The sequence below is a fragment of the Dipodomys spectabilis genome, unplaced genomic scaffold, assembly GCF_019054845.1.
Source record: "Dipodomys spectabilis isolate Male_0828 unplaced genomic scaffold, ASM1905484v1 ptg000110l, whole genome shotgun sequence".
Classification (NCBI taxonomy): Eukaryota; Metazoa; Chordata; class Mammalia; order Rodentia; family Heteromyidae; genus Dipodomys; species Dipodomys spectabilis.
In genome coordinates this window covers 4,349,678-4,355,715 of record NW_024870787.1, presented here as the reverse complement: position 1 = coordinate 4,355,715, position 6,038 = coordinate 4,349,678, and the positions used below count along the sequence as shown (strand labels likewise).

Below are 6,038 nucleotides of genomic sequence, written 5' to 3'. Positions count from 1 at the left end.
AATATAATATCCTTATTAACATGAGATAGTGAAGACTTCTTTTATTACATAAGCCTAAAAGTTTGGGGATCAGAAAATAATTGAGCAATTTGAAAAGGTAAGAAAACACGTTATTAGAAACCCTAGCTAAGCATTTTGGTTTCAGCAGTGGAGGGGGCCAAAACTTTTTGATATAGATTGTCTTAATGTTTTTGCTACCTAAAGTGATTTTACAGAGCCTATTTGGCTCAGTATAATGCAGAACAAATTGAATGAAGACATAACAATAAATTCCATCTCCAAGTAAAAGAGTTTTCAAAGAGAAACCATGAAGATGTAGCAGTGGGTGACGCCTTATAGTCCTTCAGCTTCACTAGACTTGAAGCCAAGAAGTTGTGATTAATTGGAAATCAAGCAAGAGCTAAGAGGAGGACATAGAAGTAGGACATAGAAGTATTGTCCTTTGTAACAGACAATGTCATCCAAGGAATCGGTGATTTAACTCTATTCTTCTCCATACATCATGTTGAGCAAATACAAGACCAAGAGGAAAATAATCTATTGAAATAATTTTGCAAAGAATAACTTCACTGTTCCTGATATGGTATCTAAGGAGAGTCTTAAGAGAGAAGATAAAAGTATTAAGAGAGAAGATAAAAGTGGAGTATTCTTAGGTTTCCTTTAAATATCTTGTTAGAAAAATATATCTTTGAGGTTAGAAGTGATTGAATCAAAAAGTGGTGGAGTACTTATTTTTGTGGGCACTTTAGACACAAGAAAATTTCAAGGCAAAAGAAAAAAGAAAAAAAAATATAGCCAAATATTTGTGATTATAGGTTCTTGGACTGGATTTTTGGAGACAAAGTGTTGCATTAATGTTGGTCCTCATTAACATAGTTGTTGGGTTTTCGTGGCAACCAAATGAAAAGGGGAAGTTTAATGGACTCGCTTGAACAAGTAAACAGCATGATAGAAAATAATGGCAAATAATATTTAATGAATTATTTTGAACAATTACTTTGTGAGAACAAGGAAGGAAAGATAATTCAAAATCACATGACGTTATTAAACGTATGAAAGTGGAGTAGTGAAGAGATTGAGAGAAAACATAGAGGACTGTTTTCTCTCCACTGGAGTAATAGGTTCTTGATCTTGCTTCTTCCATTCTATCTTCACAAGCTATCAAATGTGCCTCAGGACTGGAGTATCCAGTTCAGACAAAGAGCACTCGCAGAAGAAAATATTTGCAGTAGATATGGGTGATTTATAACCTTAGACAATCTTTTAAAATCTGTTCAAAATTCTCCCCTACCTCAAACTGCCCTCTTTGAACAGCTTTGTTTGCTTTCCCAAAGACTGCTCTTCATTAACTGCTTAAAATTTTGAGAGGTCATATTCATACGCTCTAGACATTGCTGTTTGGTTGTGATTTTTGTGTGTTTTTATTTGTTGTTTTTAACTGAATTTTAAAAGGTTGTGCAAGTGTGTTACAATTAAATTTGTCCATCTAATTGTCTAATGCTCCTGGATCAGAGTCACTCCTTCTATCAATCTCAACCAACCCTTTCTCCAAGATTTAGTTCAGATTTTCCACTTCCTTTATTACATATGTACTTTGAGTATTCTAGCTGTACTTGCCCCTTGTTCCATTTTTCATTCATTCTATTTCTTGACTATTCCTCTCTGGTTTCAATTTCCTGATAGTCATTCTGTTAAACTGCTTGTTAATACTTTGAAAGGTTTATATACATTCCATGGAGTTTCACTCCCACATACACTTGAACTGTTGTCAGCTTATATTTCCATAATTCATTCATCTGTAATAACAATTTGCAAGACTGGAGATGTTAAGCACTTAGACATGATTTTATTCTCGTTCATTTGGAAGATTAATGTTTAATCAATAAGAAAGTTTAAAAATGGCTTAGAATTTATTCCTAACTACCAGTTTTTATAAATGGCTTTGTACAATGGTGTGTGATTATTTATTTTACATAGGATAATTTTTTCTACTACCTATAAGTTTTGGAAAAATAAGAAAACTAAAATTTACTTCTTAGTCGAATATGACAGAAATAGAAGACAGATTTTATGTTTGTCACATCTCTCATCAGTATCCATATTCAAGACTTAAAATCATATTTCTTACTATGTTAGACAGATAGGGAAAACATAAAACAACACATGATGAGGCATCTATTAGTGACTTTTAAAAATGTACCTTCTTATGTGATGAAATTTACTTTGTTAGTTAATATTTGGGTTTGAAATATGGGAGGCTGATACATTTAACACATTTATGGAAGGCACCTACTGAACAACACAAATGGTGAGGGTACTATTTCTACACTTTAATGAATGGTTGAACTTGTTTGGTATTATTGCTGGGTACGTAAATCAACTCTATTGTAACTTGCTCCCTAAACTTGAAAACGTTGTAATGTCACTATCATCTGCTTGTCAATGGTTATTTTTGCAAATGTGATTTTTAACAGTTTATTTGAAAATGAATATACATTCAGGAGATTAAATGTAGGTTATCATTGGTTTGAGAATGACAACATTTTTATACTACAGAACCTAGTTTTACTGAAGTACCAGTGTTTTGAAGCATTAAGGATCTTCCCACTTAATGTATTTCTAAATTATATTTGACCTCTAAATCAAGTATTCCTAGCCTTGGTAGACCAATTATGGATCTATCATTACAGAAACTATTGTTTTGGGGGGTCTAGTTGTGGGGCCTGAACTCTGGGCCTGGGCACTGTCCCTCGGCTCTTCAGCTCAAGTCTAGCGCTCTACCACTTGAGCCACAGCGCCACTTCCCGCTTTTTTCTTTTTGCTTATGTGGTGCTGAGGAATCGAACCCAGGGCCTCAGGCATGCAAGGCAAGTGCTCTACCACTGAGCCACCTTCCCAGCCCTACAGGAACTATTTTTTTGGCTGCACTGAAATCTTTCATTAATCATTAGGAGAGGAGTATTAAAAATAATCTTGTTCATTTGTGATTTTGTTCACTCGTATGGGCTGGTCATCTGTAAATTGAAAGTTTGAATTACAGTACTTTCTCTCAGATTTTGTGATCTCATCTTTCATTTTAAGTTGCCTTACATTTCACAATTGATTTCTGCTAATTCTTGTAAGGAATTGGGGTCCTGAAATAATGTAGGAAATGAGAAAGTGAGATGAGTCTTCAATTATTTTCTAGAAAGATTCACTGTGTGAAATTCAAAATCAGCACATATAAATATAAAATATGTAAATATATATATAATAAAAATTGTTTTGCATTGTTGTGTTGTGGTTAGGGAATCAAAGGCAACTCTGTTTTAAAGTATTATTCCATTATCTCTACCTCAGTTTTTGGTAGAGTTAGATTTAAAGCTTTACCATTTGTACATTTACAGCCTAGAGGCAAGAGGAAACACTATGATTAAAACATTACCAATTTAAGGCCTAATATCAAGGAGAAACATATGGCCTTCTCCAGGAGCTATGGAAATATTTGGTGATAGAAAGTCAGTAGCGTAAATTCCTGCCTGGTTGGATGATAGACAGGCCAGAACAGTAGGTAATCATGCATATGAACAAGTTTTTCACCTTCTTGGCTTTAGCTACTTTTGAAATGATAAGTATAATAAACAATTATATTTTGATAAAATAACTTCCATTCTGAACAATTCTGTCTGAACTGTTCATCTCTCTATGATCCCTTGTAACTAAGATTAGTTTTGTTCCAGTAAGACAATCTATGCTGTCAGGGTAAAATATTCTGGTTGTTCTGTTCCTACATGGAAGAAGTGTAAAGGTTCAGGTAGACATTTGTACCACTGAGACCTCATTTAGGAAATTTTATGCTGCAGAAATTTAGAAGTAGCTCTTAAGCAAGGCTTACTTTGAATCCATTAGCTCTACAAAGCTAACTGAGTTGATAAATAAGTACTTGGACTTAGCTGAAAATGTTTCAAAGTATGATCAAATTTAAAATGAACACGACAAAATAGACATTGACAAAAAAATTGTAAATATGAGCAATTGACCAAATGATATGTTTTTTCCACTATACACAGAATTTTAGAGAAATAAGATCAATAGCATTTTTAGGAACAATAAGGGTTCCTTGTTACAAATAGGGAACCATGGATATATATATGCCTGTATAAAGATTGCATCATTAAGTACTTAAATTTAGAGGGTACTATATGCTTCAGAAGCAGGTCTACCCAAATTACAATACAGAGATTAACAACGCACTTGCACAAAGATGATATGAAAATTTGTGAAGTATTCCATATTTTTCATTCTTCTCACGCAAGAAATGAAAAACAGTTATTAAAAAGTTAATTATAAAAATACAAGTGTAACAATACATGTAATTCATAGAATTAAAGGTTAATTTCACATCAGTGTATTAATTCTTCACCTTAGAAAGGCCTTTACATAGCATAACCTTTACAAAACTTGAAATTAGATAACATTGTAATTTTATCCCAAAGAAATAAAATAATATAAAGACCTAGGAAAAAAAGAAATCTTAAACTTCTTCTATATGGAATGCAATTTGAAAGGACGCATTTATTAATGAATCTATACATTATATAACAATGTAGAATTCCAAGTATTATATCTAGGAGCGAATGAAATAGATTATGGATATTATACAAACATAGATATACTTTTTTTCAGAAAACTACCAGGAACCACTGTAGTTTCTATACTATTCATTTTAACAGATAAGTTAAAATTATTTCTGATTTAAAAAATCACAAACTCTGCATAAATCATTATAGATGTATACAAACAACTCTTGAATATATTTTGACATCAAAGTCAGGCAATTCACTTGGAAGAATACCATGGAATCCATGAATTTTTAAAGTAAGATATTGCTGTTGCTTTGCATTATGAAAAAAAATTTAAGGGACACAAAGGATGGACTGGCATTTTTGAAATATAAGAAACTTAACCAAACCATTACAACTCAGGAGAACAATTTGTACAGCCTTCCACAACTTCAAAAAGGTAGTGATACATACTTATCCTTTTTGCAATATTAAATGCAGTTTCTTCCAAGTTGTTCTTCAGACCTGGTTTGATATAATGGTTCAACAGAGTATCTTTTCTATTTCTATTTCCAGCAGCAAGATGCAAGGCAGTCAAGAGGCCTTTAGTTTGGGTATTGGTATCTGCATCATGATGAATTAAGAAAGAAGCCACCCTGGTATTATTGCACATATAAGCACTGTGCAGTGTTGTCAGCCATTCAGAGTTATTGCATGAATATCTGCCTTGAGCTACCAACTCATGGACAATGTCTAAGTGTCCACTCTCGGCTTCCCAATGAAGAGGGGTATAATCATCCTCATTCCTAGTATTCATCTGGGTGGCCTTTTTGGAAAGTAGTCTCTGCACCATAGTAAGTTGATTAATTTCGGCATCCCAAAGAATAAATTTGCTTGCATCCTACTCCACTTTTTTCTTGCAATTGATACCATTCCTCACTTTTTCATCTTGTTCCTTGTCTTCCTCAGAATTGCCTAACCAGAGACTTTGAGTGCCAGTGGGAATGAGATGTCCATGTATTTCACCAACAGTTCACATTGGTCGAACTGGTCAGAAAAATCTGGTGAATTTCCTGCATATGTTTTTTCACCATGATTTACTTTCTCTTTTTCCATTTTTACTATTTTAAATTATTCTAACTGGATAGTACGGAATTGATAGAGAGCAGAGGAAAGATTTTCCTCAGTATTCAAAAGTACAGACTGAAATTGAGGACCAGTGGGGTCTTCATGTGCAGCTTATTCTAGGAATGAGAAAATAGGAAACAATGACTTCTATATCAATGATTTGGGAAATACCATGTTATAGTGTAAAAGAACTCACTATTCAACAAAAAGGGTTTAAGAGCTTTCTAATAGCTTTCTAATGTTGGTATCCAACATTAGAAAAAATGTATAATGCAGTAGTAAAATAGAAGTCCTTTGTATGACTACCTAAATTCTTGTGTTTTTTTTTAAATAGCTACACAATTCTGAATTTTTTTAAAATTTTTATTG

General features: G+C 33.1%; 1 pseudogene; it reads left to right on the top strand.

Annotated features, from left to right (window-relative positions):
- Positions 1-4,181: 4,181 nt before the first annotated feature.
- LOC122114796 lies at positions 4,182-4,278 on the top strand (annotated as a pseudogene).
- The last annotated feature ends 1,760 nt before the right edge of the window (positions 4,279-6,038 follow it).